This window comes from Monomorium pharaonis, chromosome 4 (assembly GCF_013373865.1).
Source record: "Monomorium pharaonis isolate MP-MQ-018 chromosome 4, ASM1337386v2, whole genome shotgun sequence".
Classification (NCBI taxonomy): domain Eukaryota; kingdom Metazoa; phylum Arthropoda; class Insecta; order Hymenoptera; family Formicidae; genus Monomorium; species Monomorium pharaonis.
The window spans coordinates 273,778-292,897 of record NC_050470.1 but is presented as its reverse complement, the minus strand read 5'-3'; positions in this window follow the sequence as shown (position 1 = coordinate 292,897).

Sequence of the window (19,120 nt, the reverse complement as noted above, 5' to 3'; positions counted from 1 at the left end):
AGTTACAAAGCTTTGAATCTATTTTTATTATTACTATCGAGATTTTCTAACATTGGTTTTATATTTAGAATAAATAATATTATAAGTAGAAAAAAAGATTCAAATAATCATCTCGTATAATATCTGTTAATACAAGCGATTTAACTATGTTACACAAATTAATTAAAAACGTATAATAACGGACTGAAGTACAATACACATAGCTTTTAAATATTAATTTCGATTAAATCAATCGAGAATAACTTTGCACGTTAGTTACAATAAGAAATCATAATATAATCCACTTTTCATGTCTGAAATTATGCATAATATAATATGTAAATATTAAATGTAGATTGGTTGCACACGTACGGGAGATCTTTACTATCGTCCGGTTGAGTTTTTTTTTTACTAGATGACCGACGTGTCAATATCGTATCCGCATACATGCGTGAAGCTTTCCATACACGTCGTTACGGTAGTACACGTACATGCTCGTCTTTTGAATACAGCGATAACGACTACACGAAGGAAATTGAACGTCACGGCGGAGTGAAACGCTGCTAGAAAGAAAAGCCGATTGACCCGATTCGACGTCGTACTGTCGACGATTAAAAATGAAATATCGTGTGGCGATATCGTATAGAAAAATGTCCGAGGCGGAAATACGACATCTCGTCGGATGTCTGATTTTGTATCCTACGTAAAAATCTGCTGCGAGGTAGACCGATAATTATGCACCCTGGTATTCACCTCGGCCTCGTGAGATATATACGTACATTTTTCACACTTCTTGAATTCTGCTCGCATATATCTCACTGAAAAAAACCGTTTAAAAGAAAAAATTGTATTTACGATCTCTATAATTTGCTATTTTATTTTTGAGCTTATTTTGAAATCAATCGCACAATTTTTCGAAATATCGTGAAATACTCAATACCGTATGATAATGTAATGTAGATATTTACAAAATACTATCACTAAAATGACGAATGTTTTTCTAATTGATGATTAATAACGCTAAAAATTACGTACCAACGCTGCGTAATAAAAGAGTGCTACAACAACAACAAAAAATAAATTTTCGAAAAATAGAAAAAAAATCATCGGCCATCTCTCGTGTATTGCAGTTCGTTATCTTCGTTTAAACAACGATTGTTAAAAATTCGCCGATTCTTCTACAGTGAGACAACAGACTCCGCGTGCTTGCGGACCATACGGGAGGAAAGGAAATGTGGCTCACACATTGTCGTTTATTTCGCGTCGTGCATACGGTTGGTTTGCAACGTATAAAAAAGCCCTTTAGCCTCTCTGCAGTCGAATTTGGTTTCAGTTGCAGCATACCAGCATATACGCATATACACACACACACGCGCGTACGCATACGCACACGTACACACGCACGGCCCGTTTATGTACATACGAGGCCAGGTATCGTCATCGAATACGATGTTCGCATGCACTCTCTACCGATCCACCACTTTCTACTCCCTCCTACGCAACATCGAGAGATAGAATTTCGATTTGCAGCGCACACATGTATATAGCCGTGAGAAAAAGCGCACGAATTGTGCCACTGGACCAATAGTCCGTTTTCGATGGCTCGTATTCCTCTCTTCCCCCGTAGCGTCCCGAGGTATCCCGCTACGTATCTTCTCTCTCTCTCTCTCTCTCTCTCTCTCTCTCTCTCTCTCTCTCTCTCTACGTATCATCGCCGGACTGCCGCATTGTGCTTCGTGTCGTTACGCATCGGATCGAAATTTATCAATCATAGATAAACGTTGATAGATACAAACATTTTTCGCGAATACCCGACCACATCGTGATTTAAAGAAGACGCATTGAAGAGCATTGGTTGATCGAAAATTGACGAAAAAGAGAAAAAGAGGGAGAACAAAATTTTTGTTTGTTGTCAAAAATAATACTCGAGATGGCATTTAATTTAGAAAGTGGATATACAGGGGGATTCTTTACCAAAAAAAACGAATTATTCGGATATATTACATAAAACGCGTTGGCAAATAAACGCTTATTCGACAAGCGAGAGAAACGACAGAATTTCTATCATTATAAAAATTCAATTATCACGATGGTGATTGCCTTCCCGTTCTCGCGATGTGCGCTGAAAATAAATCTTTCTGTTTCGACACCATTTGGCCTCGTATTGCGCCTCGCGAATTAGCCAGATTAATTAATTCGGATTCGTTGTCGGAACGTACGTAATCCTTTTGGGAAACATAATGCGCATTGAGATTCGATGCAAAATTGTGTATCAGTGATTTGCGAATAATTGCTTTTCTCTGTGATTTTCCCACGTGTTTTCATTTGCAAGGGAAGTATTACTTCTAATTAGTACGCGTCGAAATCTTGGTCATTATCAAAATCACGTACATGACATTGTTAAATGGATTGAATAGCAATTTGATGTGCTACAGTGTAATTTGTAAGAATGTACGCATGTATAATGCACTTGTTTTTCCATAATTATACTATAATTATATAAAATGTATAATATCAATTAATTAATAAGATTAAATGAACAAATTTTTTGCCACAAAATTATATTATATATATATATATATATATATATATATATATATATTATTGTCCTTTTAATAATACATTTAATTTAAGTTAAACGTAATACTATTGTAATTTAAAAATGCCCTATCTTCTATTTAATAAAATGTACTTCTATATAGCTGTAATACACGTATAAACGTGCACGCGTGTGTATGTAATCATATATTTTTTATTGTGGTTTTCTTTTTTAATTTGTAAGTGTTATTCTATAGTTTCACATTACAAAAGAAAATAAATTGGCAAACAATTTGTTTGTATATTTTAATAGTGGACACCTTTTCCCCATTTTCAATCATGTAGAACGATCGTTGTTTCGAAATGTGGCGGCGTAAATTATCACGGATTTAAAGCAATTAATTATCGCGCGTTGAATTGCGTAAACGTGTAAATTAGAGATCCGCGACTAATTGTATGCGCGCGCGCTATTATAAAGTGGTTTACGTGTTTTGTGACTTTTTCGTCGCTGTTACAAACGTCTACTCTTGTCCTTTTAACGACATAATATTTCATTAAAATAATACTTATATCTACGCACAACGATACCACAGGATTTTACGAGTAACAAGCTAATCGTAACTTAATTGTCGTAAATGTATTAAATTACGAGGCTATTAAATTAATGGATTTACTTATCCCAAGATATTTATCGGATGCCTCGAAAAGACGATGTAAAGTTTCGACACGCGCCAGGCATTTTCCGCATACTCTACGTAGACGAACATCTTTGAATTTTTGCGTCCATGACTAATTTCTTCTGAATTCGATATAATAAGTGACAATTAAAGTACTTTATCCAACAAGAAACTTTAGCCTGACTTATGCTATGTTTGTTATACCAATTTAATGATTTTTTAAGTTTGTTTTATATATATATATATTTTTTTTTTAGATTAAGATTGACGAAAAACGTTTATATTTTTTATACGATTACCTTTAAATAATAAATTATGCAAATATCTTTCACAGTCTCCGGTATGTAAAACTAAAACGATATGCTCTTGAAAATTATATCACGTCCCTTGCATTGCTGTCGCAGCATATCCGGCTGATTGCGTCTAAATGACACATACGTGTTTTCTGGGACACTCGCGTATAATGTTTGGAGAGATACAATTACATGTGTGCGTATATATAGATGACTATTTTAATTAATTCCCAGGCAGTAGTGAAACATAAGTTACTTCGCGGTAACGCGGGAACGCAAATCCAAGTATTTCCGTGGACGCGCGTGATATTAATACATTTTGGATAATGTTTCAATTTATTCAGCGCTTCATATATTTCACGATTGATTTTGCTCGCACTCTATTATTTTCGCATCCGAAAATCCGGGAAATATTAAAGCCGCAATTATTACGCGCGTAATAATTAAACAAGGAGAAGAAGAGAAAACGTGAGATATATTTCATGTAAAAATGTATTTGATTTTTCAAATATGCGACTTGTAATATTATACACAGTATGCATATTGCTTTAAAAAGTTAGAGTATTTAACAGAAAAGATCGAGATAATGTTTTATATAAAATAAAGTACCCGCTAAATTATTCAATGTTCAATATCAAGGTGCGTTTATAAGAGTCACTCTTTTTATAGGAATTTTTGACACATTCATATATCCTTTGTTTATACATTATACAAAATAATTTTAAAAAGAAATCTGATTTTGGAATTATTTAATACACATGTTATGTACACGTTTTTTTTTTAATTTATCGTACAATTAACCTCTTTTTATAAAGTTTAAATTTGTTATATTATTCTTTGACATACTGCAGTGGATATTACTGTTTCTTATTTTATAGCAATAATTTATCTGTAATTTACGCTTAATATTATTTTAATTTTTACATTAGTTTCTACATAATCTCTTTGTCTTATGTCCCTGTATAAAATATAAGTATATATGTACTCGGATATAAGTATATCGGATATACTCTTAATTTTTCTGTTTTGTAATTATTTTCTACATAGCGTTTATTTGACGCGTGAGATCAGATTGATTATGTATATATAGGATAAACTTCGTTTATTAAATTTTCGTAAAAACCCTCGATCTGGTATCATTAGTTAAAACAATTTAAAATGGCAAGCAAGCCGACATATGTTGTTAAATCAGATCAGATAGATATTGAGTTAAGGATGGATCAGCATTGTTATGCATCGATTATCAGATACAGATTTTTCTGACGTGTAAAATAATCGTCAGTGAAAATACGTGGAATATATGGTCGACACGACATGGATGTTAGCCGTGGGCTATACCCTGAGAGTGGTAGGGTGCGTGTTAAACTCGCTCTTCGTTCCCATTTAAAATTTCCTTCACACATACACACACAAACTCATATAAACACACACACACACACACACACACACACACACACACACACACACTTCTTAATTAAAATATAAAAATGTGTACTTAAATTATTTTTCAAAAAATATACTATTATGTAATTCCCTATGCTTGTAGACAATACAAAATTGAAAAGTAATTATTAATTTCCTTCTCAAAAGAGTAAAAAAATATTAGTAATCTAATAAAAATATAAAATTATTATATAATATATTTACATATCTAAAGAATTTTGAGACAAATAAACTTTTTGGCACTCGTACATTTTCTAGGGAGGGGAGGGAAGCTAAAATCATCTCGCGCAACGCGTCACACTCAATGCGAGATGTAAAATTACACGAAATGGAAATATGAATTATGCATCACTATTCCGCATAGCGACGAGATGTTCGATGAGACGTTAGATATTTTCGAAAGGATTGTGGCGTTATTTGTTGTGGCGTAGTATCTTATAAATATTTCTCTATTATATTGCAATACAACTGTATACAAGCGTGTATTCCGCTGTGACGCGGTGTCTGCAGTCTCGTATTATTGGTTGAAATATACATATATGCTATCGGCACCTTTCCATACATACCAATATGGTACGCTCGAACGAATATTCGTCTAGCGTTACGTCACCGCGCCTTTTTTTTAGGCGCAGGTCCATTATATTCGTGTGAAACCGCATCACGAAATTTTCGCGGTTTCTATCCACCATTTTCCGTATATGCAAATGAATTTGGATACGTGTGCGATGACCGCTACGAGATCGGTGGAACATTTGTGGAGGGCACGCTCAAATAGAGGTGGTGTCGGTGCGGACCACAATTCACTAATTGTTTTTCAAATTCGCGACAATCGGCGCTCCGCGCCTGCAATCGGCAATTTGTTATCACGTGTATGTGCCGACAATTCTTTATTTGTTATCTTAATAGCTTATTATTTTGTAGTGATGGACGACACAACAAGAATTTCAAGATCTTGTCTTGTCTTGTCTTTTCTTGATTTTTCAAGACAAGAACACATTTTCTTGTACTTGTCTTGATAAAATCAAGACAAGACAAGATTTACTACTTCAAGATCAAAAAAAATCAATCAAGATTCTTGATTCTTGACAAGAAATTGTAATTATACATTTTGTGTGTGTGTGTGTGTATTATAGTTTTAAAGACTTGGAAAAAATTGGTTTTTTTCATTTTTTCCGTAGATTTTTTCAGTTTTTTTCACAAGGGTAAAAAAATTCGTCGAAAAATTGGCACATGTTTTTCGTAAAATTTACATTTACTTTTGTATTTTTAAATAACTAGAGTTAGTTTAAAGTTGGTCTGTCATATTTTCTGTTTTTAAAGTACTTTTTAGTATTAATTACAAGGGAAACATCAAATCACAGTGAAACAAAATACATAAAAACAGAATTAATATATTTTTAAATAATTCATATATTTTTTTACTAAAATATATTTTATTTTTAAATTGTAACTTATAATTTAAACAAAAAGCGTATTATATATAAACTTTATGAAATAAAAATTAAAGCATTTACATGTTTTAAGTAGATTAAAACAAATTATAAAATTTTTTTAATAAAATAAATTATAATTTTTTTAAAAAACAACCTTATTCGCAGTTGTAAGAATTAATGTTTTTATAAACCTAGTATTATAAATACAACATGCGCACGCGCACGCGTGTGTGCGTGCGCGCGTATGTGTGTGTGTGTGTGTGTGTGTGTGTGTGTGTGTGTGTGTGTGTAAGGAGAATGATTAAAAGTTTATATATGTATATAAAAGCTTTTAAAATTAGTTTTAATTTGTAGTCAACATAAACCACTTACTGATATATTTGAAATGCTATCGTATTCTTTGCGCAATGTATGTACACTCGCAAATAATAACGTCTGGCTACACTAACTGCGCTAGTTCAGAGTGTGTCTTTTTTCCAATACAAAAACATGTGGAAAGAAAAAGATACACTCATAAACCTCTCGGAATTACTGTAGTTAGTATAGCCAGGCATTTCTGTTTGCATATATACAGCAAACAGTAATTTTTTTCTCCAAAAAACCAATTTTTCGAAAAAAACTCAGTTTTTTCTGGTTTTTTAACTATAGTATGTATGTGTGTGTAGTAGTATATGTGTATAATTAAAATACATCAAATTTTATAAAATTTGATTAAAATTTTCAATGACACATGAAAATTCTTTATCGAAAGATCGTATACACTTTTATGTATTAGAATAAATTTTTTCATTTAAATCATTCATTTTGTTTCTATGATTACGGATAAAAAGTGCCGCTCTTGAAAATAATCTCTCGGATGGAACCGATGTAGCAGGAATAGATAAAAAGTCACGGGCCATTCGAGATAGGCATCGCAAACGCGATCGCATTTGTTGCCGAGTTTGATTTCTAACATCACTGCTTCATTTATTTTTAAAACACTTACCGATTACATTTACCGCTCTATGATATGCGACCAGCAAAATTTAAAATGCTTATTTAAAAGATTTGATTTTTACATTTGCATCTTTCATTTTTCACAAAATGCAATTTCTAAATTGTACATTAAAATTTAAAAAATATTTAACTATTTTGTTTTTAACAATAATGGAAAAATTATTGTAAATTTTAATAATTTGATTAAACGACAATTTTTTTAAATTATTGTTCATAAATTATGCCAAAAAATTATTTAATTATAATAAAATGTTATCAAATTTATTGTTCACTAATTCTAAATTATAATATTTATATGTAATTTGTTTAGTTAGCGAATTATTTAATCACGAAGATTCCCAATTAAAGATCATTTAATCATTTTATTCAATTTTTAATCATTTATGACATCAAATTTGTTACTAAAAATATTTTTCGACAATTTTTAACTAAATCATTGTGTTCTAGCTGAACAAGGGGGAGAAATCTGAGAACTTGAATTATTCAAGCCTATCTAACCCTTTAAGTTAGATCCTTATTTGATCTTTAATTTTTAAACAAACTCCGGGATTCCGGCCTTGTGTGAATGAGATCGCATCGGATGATGGAAGAATACCATCTGGCTGTAATGAGATCGGTAAAATTCTTTCATAGATAACGGCACAGAATCGCCTGATTCGTGGTCGAAAAACCAAGGATATTTCTTTGAGAACGGCACGAGGCCGCCGGTTTCGTGGTCAAAAGACCGATAGCGTTTCAGGGAGACCGTCTGACTCGTAGTTGAGAACCGGAGAGCGCTTCTTTAAAAAATGGCACAAGAACGTCGGATTCGTAATCTTACAAGAGCATTTTGAGAACAGTCCACAACTGCCGTCTTCGAGGAGAGCATGCATACACAACGTTGTCGTTGACAACGAGCGAGCAAAACAACAACAACTCTAAGCGTCTCCGTCAATCTTTTTGAAAACGAGGTCCATCGTCCGTCGCGGCGCGCTTCGACAATGTCTTGCGCATTACCGACCGCTTCGACATCGCGCGACTCCCAATTTCATTTGACTTTTCAACACATTGTATGCTTTTTCATCCTATAAGAAAAATACAATGAGTATGAAGTACAAGCGTACACAAAATGCATTGTAGAATTAAACAAATCATAGTTTTAAAATAATAGAATCAATTAAAAATATGTAATACAAATAAAAATTAAAAAATGTTAAAAGTCAGAGTCAATATTAATTTCTTTGACAAGTATGCAACGTATGTAATCAAAATTTATAGTTTAGTTAATATTAATTGTATTGTGATAAATAAAAATATAGAGGAGAACGTGGTAATATGGCCACCTATTTATATTTTATTTAATAACTTCGTTAATAATCAATGTTTTGAGTTAAAATTTTACAATTATGTTCATCAAAGTGTTGCTCATTAGATTTTCAATTCAAAGTTATAAAATATTTATTATATTATATATTATTTATAAAAATGTAATTCACATTTAATGGAAGTTAAATAAAAATAACTTTAAATCTAAAGAACCTTATTCATATAATTTAAAAAAATTAACAGCCTTAAATTTACAGCTTTTAAACAGTCTTAACAGTATTAAATTAACAACTTTTGAGAACGTTAACTCAGAAATCTCACTAGAACACTTAGATGGCTATATTGACAACATTCTATATCATCGTTTAGTTTTGTATAACTGGAAATATATACAGCCGAATAAAGAGTTAAATAATAAGAAAGTACTCAAGTGTACATACATTTGCAAGACAAACAGTGTTCATCTATTTTGGCCGTCACGCAATTATTCGATTGAAAGGGATACAAACAAGGAGGTCAATGCTGACGCGAAATGTGTATCTCGTAGCCTTCCGCAACACGTCAAATCGCCGACAAATCAGGCATAATTTCCACATGGGCCGACATGCTAATTAGAAAGGGCATTTTGCTATGCCCCTGGCGATTCTCGCGGATATTCTGCTGAACGTGGCTAAGCTGAATTATCCTTCGTCAGTTAGCTACATCCACACGTGCGATCGCCACAATAGCTAATTTATAACATAATGCCTCGATATACGTATTAGCAGTGTACCATTTTGTTTGCATTAATCTTCATTTCGGTCCTATCCCTCGCGCTCCTTAATTATAGTATGTCTTACTTCTCAAACGTGTCTAATATGTAAAGTTACAGATATGACTTCTCTAACCTTTAGAGACGATTACTTGAAAGAACGTATGGAACATATGGAATTAGATGCATGCATAAAATGATAGAAAATCGCAAAGATAAAAAATGCTTTTTACTTATTGTTAGTTTATTATGAATTTATACATTTATTTATATTTGTACGTTTGTTCATAGCTGGCTATAACAATTTCATAAGTACAGTAAATATATAGTCCGAGAAATATAAATTTCTTACATCTTGAAAGAGATTCATGATGTAATCTGACCTTTAATCTGAAAATGTTTATCAACAAATAATAATTATATCAATTGCAAGCTCATGCTTTGAGAGAAAGAATTACATTAAACACACGAGCGCATTTGATTCAAACACAAATTGATGATAGATCTCTAGTACGTTTCACTCTTTTTCATGTGAGATTAATCATCTACAAAGAGCCGGCGAGTGCTTATTAAACCGGATTCGTCCAAACAGAGAGGATCAAAATAATAAAAAAAACGAGGACATGTGAAAATATTTGTATTTGTACAATCCGTCACGCCTTTCACGGAAAGCGGTAAATCTCATCGATTCAGGCAATGATGCAGCGTTTTGAAGCAGAATGTAAATTCGTAGAAATATTTAAATCCGCTTTCTGATCAAAATTGCGTTTTGCCAGCATCGCGCCTATGATATCGTTTTCACAGCGTTTCTCCAAGCTTAACGAATATCGTTTGTACGGTCTTTTCCATTTTATCGGCATCCAGTGCAAATATTTTACTTTGAGGCCTAAAATGATTCTAATAACTCAGCATTATTAATAACGTAATATTTTTAGTCACTATAAAAAAATAATCTTATAACGATTATTATAATAAAAATTTATTCAACTTAATAGTTGAAGTAAATAAATGACTTCTCCAAAAACACATATGTACGTGTGCATAATGTTAGTTTTTAATTTTAATTAATTGTAATTAAAATTTTGTTAAAAATTAATTAATTAAATTTAAATTAATTAAATTTAAATCCGATAATAATAATAATTATTATTACATAGCATAGCTCATAATATGAATTCACGCCGTTTACATTTGATACAAGTTTAGCCGCACATGTTTCCGTGAATAAAAAGAAGAATTTTCGATAAGTGAATTCGCGGAATATAATTTTGAGAAGAATACATTATTAAATTATGTATATAATCAAAGAGTATGTATGCGCGCGCGCGCACGCACACACACACACACACACACACACAACATTGCACTAAATCTCTCTTTCGCTCGTCTGTCTTTGCAGATGCATTATGAATCAGAAATCACATTAGAATATTTTACACATACATATGAGTGCATTAAGGGCATACGTAGGGATGTAGATTTTTAGCATACTTTAATATCTAGAGAGCCGATTTGATTTATTCGTTGATCGTGAATACCGCGCAATGTACATCTTGATGATCTCGTACACGTAATTGATATCCACAAATAATTTCTGAAAAAGTTTGTAATTTTATTACACATCTTTCATATAAAAATTATAACCTTTACGAATGCCATCTCTTTAAAAAAAATCTAGAAAAGAAGGAAAAGCAAAAGAAAAAACTTCCACATCCCCTTTTTAAATGCAATTTTATTCTACCGAATATAATACCGAACCGATAACCGAACTATGAATGTCACGCTCTTGATTGTATAGATATCGTAGCACAGTTTCATAGCGAACTATCTAGTTGACTCAAGATAACGAAAGATTGACCATGATCGGGCACCTTTTTTTCTTATTCTCGAATTTCCCCGATAGAGGGTAACGAGAGAACGGAGGGAGGGCACGTCTACCAGTCACGAAAGGGACAAGTTCGAACTCTCAATCGCCGTTGAAAGTTGTGTGTAACCCGGCGTTGGGACGAGAGCTGCACGGAGATTGGCTTTACAAGCTGTTCTAATGAGATAAGTTCGCCCATCGTGCCTTACTTTTAATATCTCTTCCACTTCCTCCACCCGCCTTTCCTCGGCGCGCAGCGCGCGGCCCTTAACGAGCGAAATATTGTCTGACGTCGCTTCCGGCAATTTTACTCGTCACCAGCCTCGGATCTTGCCTGAGCGAGAATCGATTGGCCCGATCGAGGGCGCAATGCCCTCGCGGGTCGCCCCGATACTGGCGCCCAACGCTTTTTTTTTCGCTACACGAAATTTTTGCGATCCGACGTACACGAGAACGGTCAATACATTAGCGGCTTGAGTCTGCCATCAGCAACACCTGTACGGGACATTAAAGGGCCGAAGTCACGGCGACGACCTTCCTCCCCTCCCTCCTCCCTACGTTCGTCTTGAATTAATTACATTCATAGTAGATTATTCGCTGTACGTCGGTTCACGATTACAGCAGTGTAAAGTTGGAGAAACCAATAACTTGTGCGCGTTATAATTTCAACATTACATACATACATACATACATACATATACACATAATACATACATACATACATACATACATACATATATGTATATATATATATGTGCGTATGCATGCGTGTGTGCGTGCGTGCGTGCGTGCGTGCGTGCGTGCGTGCGTGCGCGCGCGTGTGTGTGTGTGTGTGTGTGTGTGTGTGTGTGTGTATTGTATAATATTTTACTACATTTCCATACATATTAATATATTATCAATTTATGCGAGCCTATTAAACTCAAGTTGAGAGTAAAATCTTAAAATTAAAAAAACAATTTTTCTCTTCTTTAACAATAAAATAATTTAATTAAAATATACTTGAGTGATGCAGAATCCAATAAATATTACATAAATGATAGATAGTTGTATTTGGTAAAAATATGAGTTTTGTAGCTTTTAATTAATTACGAGATAACAAACGAAATGCAGAGGTCGCCGATTTGACGAATATCGATTGATGTTATGAATCAGTTTTGACCAATATTTGTTTGCGAGCGTATTTTTTTCTCCTCTCTCTCTCTCTCTCTCTTTCTCTTTTTATAGTGTGTTAAGAGCATTTGCTAGATTGAAAAACCGCTTGCGCAAAGAGAATACATTTATATAAAACAATACACTGTGGTTTTTATCAATATTTTGTATAGCATATAAAAAAAGCATTGAAACTCGTACATTATGTACACAAAATATATAAGAACAATTTGGGAGAATAGAAAGTATAACAAATAATATATTTGACTTACAAAATATCAATTATATTTATTTGAAAGATTTAATAAATCTTCAAAATATTATATTAGTTATAGAAGTATCTTAAATATTGTGCGATTTATAAATTTAAAAAGTATTATCTAAAAAAAAAAAGATTTTTTAAGGATATTTTGCAAATTTAAAAATATAATCTTAAAAATTAAAGGTAGAGGTTGTTAAAAAGTGTTCACTTGTACAATTAATGTACTTTTTATTTTCTCACTTTTCAAGTAGACCCCTTACTCAATTGCTTTACTAATATAATCACAGAGTAATTGCACGTTCTGGTCAAACGGTGTGTCAAGAAAAAAGAAGAAAAAACTATCCAATAGCTTTAGGCAGAACAGGAAAGAGTTAACGACCTATGGAATGTCCGATAATTATCCCACTGCCGAGGTAGCGAAGGTGAATTGTACCTGGGATATTTTGTGCAAGCTTGCACCACGTGTCGCAAAATATCAGCTTAAAAGCATGCGTTTATTTTTTGATAAATTACCCCGTTAATCGGCTCTAGTGGAGGTTGGCGGCCTCGGTGCCCCCAGGAGGGATGAAATCTGCTTCCATAGCCCTCTGCCGTCCCTACCACCATCGGCTCGGGTTCACCCCCGTCCTCCTTTACCGTCCCTCATTTATTCAGTGTCTTTTTCTATCCGTATATACATATATATGTATGCTATATTTCGTAAAAAGAGGGGTTTTGTAAAGTCCCAGGGATTTTTTTTATGCCGCGCATCGCACGCACCGTCGAGTTTCCGCGATCTGTGAAGTATTAGGGAACTAAGTTATTGCCGGTACGGTGAATATACACTAGATAACCGAATTTAAAAGCAATCCTACAGATTCGCGTCTCTTTCCAGCCTCTCTTTTCTTCGGCGTTCCATTAACGGCTTATCGCGTCCGCGATTCCAAACGATTCGATACTCATTTAACTGTATCTATTGATGAATCTCGTAGGATAATTATTGTTAATCTGTCAATAAATCTTGCGCGTCTGACAAAACGCAATTTAACTTATACTTCGATTTCACGGTGGTAGAAACATTGGACTTATATATTAACAGATCGTAATGACAAATACAATAGGCAATAAGCACACGTACAACTTTATGTGCCAACCGAATCCTATAGCAGTTTGTATATTTGAATATATTTTGATAAATAGAAATTTATCCTTTAATTCAGTATTCACTGAATCAGAAACTTCTGTATTTCTTTTGTTATCTTTTTAAATTAAAATAAAACTCTAAAACAGATTGATATATATTTTTAAAATTATCTGTCTTCTAGTTACTCTTATCAATCTCTTTTAGTTATCTAATATATACGTAATTAAAAGAATAAAGCTTAAACGACGCATAAAATTCGTAAATAGGTCCATTAAAATTTTTTTAATTCTTTTTGAGCACATTTTAATACTATTTTATTTTAATTTACGTTTCTATAACTATAACATGGACAGTCAAAATATAATAATAGTTAATATAATCAGAAATATATTTAATAAATGTATATATTTAATATTTAAATAATTATGTATGTGTATATTAGTACATATGTATGTTGTACATCTCATGAAAAGAGTTTAATGCTTTCAAAAGTCATCTTCTTTTTTTAACACAATATGCAATCGAGTTTACGTAACGTTTCTGTCTTAATATAGATTGAATATTACATTTAGTAACAATATTTTACACAAATAAAATAAAAACAAAAACTATTCGGGTTGTACATAAAATTTGGTGGAACATTCAATGTGCTTACATTCGGCACTTTCGACAAATGAAGTACTATTAATTAATTGCTCAGCGAGAAAAATGGCATTCTACAAATTTTATCCCTGTAATTCGCTCGTTTTCGACGAGCGTTACATTCCTCGCGTATGTTATCGGACAATATTAATCATCGTATGAAATCGAACCACTCGATATTTAATCGACTTCCGGACCTGGATATGAAATATGTTTGAAAATGATTGGAAATGAGTCTGCTCGTGGCAGCTGCTTCGCATCGCCGTTGCGTTTTAGTCTGTTTCGTTCGTAGTCAAAAACAATGTCGTGCGCAAAGTATGCGCTTTACAGTTAGCTTTATGATACGTCACAAACAATAGCTGAAGGGTGAATGACAGAGCAATAGAAGAGACTCTAATAATAATTTCAGGGCAATTGTTCCAAAAGTTGTCAAAGCAATAATTCGTGATGTAATCACTCTAATTATTAATTACATACGTATTCGTAGAAAGAACAAAATTTTCTAGAACAAGTTGTTCTCAAAGTTTCAAATAAAGTGACGGTCCCAATTATAATTCATTTAAGATTAAAATAATTTTTCATTAATTTGTGTAAATTTAACGATTGAACATTTAAAAAAGCTAGTAACGTCAATATAAGTACTAGATATTATAATTTGAAAGAAAAATTACAATATTATATCATATATTTTATATGTCGGAAAAACATTTAGTTTTGCAAATATACGCACATACTTGGGACCGTCAGTGGTTAGCTAATAATTAAAACAATAAAATTACGCTTAAAATATTATGTTTTTACAATAAAATAATACTTCAAACGAAATTTCATCAAACTGCAGAGAAAAGAATTCTCAATAGTTTCGGAGATTTAGAACTTTTTTCCAATTCTTCTTTACAGTTCGTAATTACGTAATAGTCACGCGCGAATAATGCGTGCATAAAATCGACCGATCCAATTGTCGGCAACGTGGTCGCGATTGACGGTAAGGGGCGAATTGGATTATTTTTGTTAATATTCAGCATATATACACCGACCGATGTAAATACGTACGGCCGCCGGGCCGTGCACGCGCTTCATTTCCTCGCTGGGAAATTGCGTTTCGAAAATCCATTTTCAATCTTCGTACGCAGACTCTTTCTAACGGGCATAGGCCGTACGTATACGTATGTTGTATACGTACGCTCATGTATCGCGATGTTTTATTCATGTAAGTACCTATCGAGCAAATTTGTATTTTGTCTCGCGTTAACTACGTGTCAAGATACGAACTTCAAGATATGAACGTTGAAAGAAGTGTGTAAGTTATATCGTCGTCTTTCCTTACGTTCGACGTATTATATGTATATTTTTAAAGAAATTACGGACATCTTGGCAAATAATCATTGTTCAAAGTTGGGAAGTGATGTGTTATCACTACTTTTTTCTGTCTCTAACGGGCAACGGTAACGTCATTACATTTTCACAATAATAGTAATGAATTTTATCATTACGTTTATCGTTATTTTATAAACGTATATACGTATGGACCATATTGTAATTAATCAAAACGGCTATCAATTTTGTATTAAACTGGTCAAATATAGCGACATAGATAATTGAAGGCCATTCTAATAAAAGGTCAAAATTTCACTAGAAATTTCATGTGAAAATAATAAAAATAATCGTTATTTCAAGAAAAAACGCTAACACGATAATTGCTGTTTCAAAATCAGCAACAAATAAGAATAACAACAAATTGTTTTTTTTACAAAAAATAATGATAATTGTAACATTTATAAAATAACGTTCCTAACCCTATATAATTCATTGGTTATTTAAAGTATAATTATGGGTGTTGTGAATTTTATTGCAAGCGCGTATGGACCTGATTTAGGAAAATGCGAATGAATGGAACACAACATTTCCTTACGCGTTAGCTCGGTGCTCGAAAAGTGAGGAGGTAGGCAAGACATTCTTGTTATTCGGTAGCGCGGCAAGCGTAAGCACTACAGCACGCTTGGAGAGCAAGCCTCTTCGTCCGAACTTTGAGGCCCCTCCACAAGTCGGTTCACAAATTGGATTTGCAGTTGGTTAAAGTATAATTGGCATTCGTTTCTAATAACGAAGCGCCGGCACCGACTGTCTGTCCGGACCACACGAGTGTAGACCTCTGATTTCAGCGCGTTTTCGCATTCGTATCCCTCTCCTGTCTCGCCTGGAATGATTAAACCGAGGAAGAAAAGCAGAAAACGTTCTCTCCCTTAATTTACGCGGTAATAATCCGGATGTTGATAATTAAGAAAGATCTGTACCAAGTTACATGATGCAAATATCGTTCATTTGCTACACAGCGACTTGACTAAAAAACTATATATTTTGAGTTGTCTATAAAGAAAAGAGAATTCTGATTGAGAATTAAAGACACTGAATGGGGAGGGGAGGAGAGCTAATAATACTTTTATTTCTCTACAGTCAATAAATTGTTGTATCTCTTGGATTTCAAGTCTAGAGCGATAAATAACGTCGCTTATTAATGTAGATGTATTTTTGTCGTTTACACCGTTAATTCTCACATATGCGTGTATCTTGAATTTACATCAACCTGTCCATGCCATCGATCATTTCGAGTAAAACGTGAATGGAACAATGGAGAAACTGGAGCGGAACGTATGTCGCCATTAAAAAAAATCTATATCTCTATCCGAAATGTACAAACACCAGCGAGTCTCCATGCTCGTATTTCAAAGGCATTCTTTATCTCTTCGAGGAAAAATAAGATAGGCCTTTGGCCACATAAGATCGATAGGTCTTCATGTCTGAAGAGATCGTCTGAAGAGTGAGACACGACCGCGTAATCTCGCGTACATATCCGTGTAACGTCGTCGTGCTTCCGCGTCGTCGCTGCGCAACGTTACGAAAGTTCGCGAAAAGAAGAGGAAGTCGAACGGGCGCGCGTACGGAGACCGGAGTGTATATCGTGTGGCGTGTGCAAGGCGTGTTCCTGTCGGGAGCCATCTCGATGGGGATCGGGGCCACGCTGTGCCTGACTGTTTCATATTTAAAGTATATTTTCGTCGATGGCACATTTATTGACGTGGACGTGGATATGCCTCTTAGCGCGGCCATCGACAATATATTCTCAGTATCGGGAAGGGAAGCATCATTTCCGGTGGCTTCTCCGATGAAGAAACCTGCCAGTCAGAGCCAGCTCACCCTCCTACCCCTTGCTTCGGCTTACAGCTTACTTACGGCTTGCTTCATGCCTCTCTACACCTGGCTGGATGTGTATAGGCATCGAATACCGACAGGCAGTGCTCTCTCTCTCTCTCTCTCTCTCTCTCTCACCGCTCCTTTTCCTCGCTACCGCCTCCTTTCGCCTTCTCTCTCTTTCTCTCTTTCCTTTTTTTCCTCCCTGACGTCGTCCGCCACTGCCTCCTCGTCTTCGAAATCTTCTGCCAGTTCCTATGAAAGTTGCGACCTGATCGATCGAATCGCTTCTCTCCCTCTAACTCTCTCCCGCTTATGTTCTCTTACGCTCTCTTTCTTTTTCTCTCGCTTTCTTTTTACATCTGTCCAAGATTTTCTCCATTCCTGTCTCGCGCTCTCATCCATCCAATGAGTTGCGATGCCATAACAACCGATTCGTTGGTCTATCCCGAGATTTGGGTTACGATTCAATTACCAACTGAAGCCAATGAAAAAGATGGTGTCTTTGAAACCGACAGGCTTCACTAAATATTCGAACGTCGATGTGCCAGTTTGAATTTTATGCGGCTGCAGCATCCAAGTATTTTCGAAGCATTTCTCGTCGAAATAGGTATAAGATGTATTTAGCGAATCAGCTGTATAATGTTTTGCAACTATAATTTGAATCAATTACATTTATACTGATTTCTTATATTTCTATGTATGATTTCATTATGTGTGTGTTTGTATGTGTATTACATACATATACATAGATACAGTGCTATATACACATATACTACGATATATACGCCGCCGGAAGCCTAGAGCTTTACACGGTAAGACTTTGACCACGCAATCCACGAGCGGAATACTAACTCACCTAATACAATCAATTATTTGCCGCGGAGAACATCCTCTCCTTCTGCTTTACTTCCAGACTCCGTAGTGGTCTATCCCACTCCATCGTCTCCTATCTCGATCTCTTTTCCAATCTCTATATTCTCAACCGGCACGGCATCGGCATCGGCATCCGGGTTCCGTTTTGTGCACGCTTGTGTGAATACCGACACATGCTCGATCGTAGCTATTAGGCGGCACACTCGTGCGATCCTCGCCGTCGGTGTTCTACTTAGCATCTATATGTCATGTACATTAATGGACGCCCATACACGTGTAACGCGCGTATATACCTCGATCTAAATCTTTTCTCTCCATACACAGACATAACTGCGAACGCGGAAGGTGGAGAGATCTTCGCCTACCTCACCCCATCCCATCGTTCCATGCTACCTTTTCTTTTCGAAGAGTTTGATATTAGTTTGGCATCGGCGGTGGTCGGTGTTAGTGCTGTCGGTGATGCTTGTGGTTGTGATCGTTCGACTGCGGCTACAGAGGAGAGCATAAGAGGTGGCAGCTGCCGAACAGGGTAGCCACCCTCGTTCGTGGGGTGGGCTACCTCATTGTTTCGGCGTAATTGTCGGACAAAAGCAAACT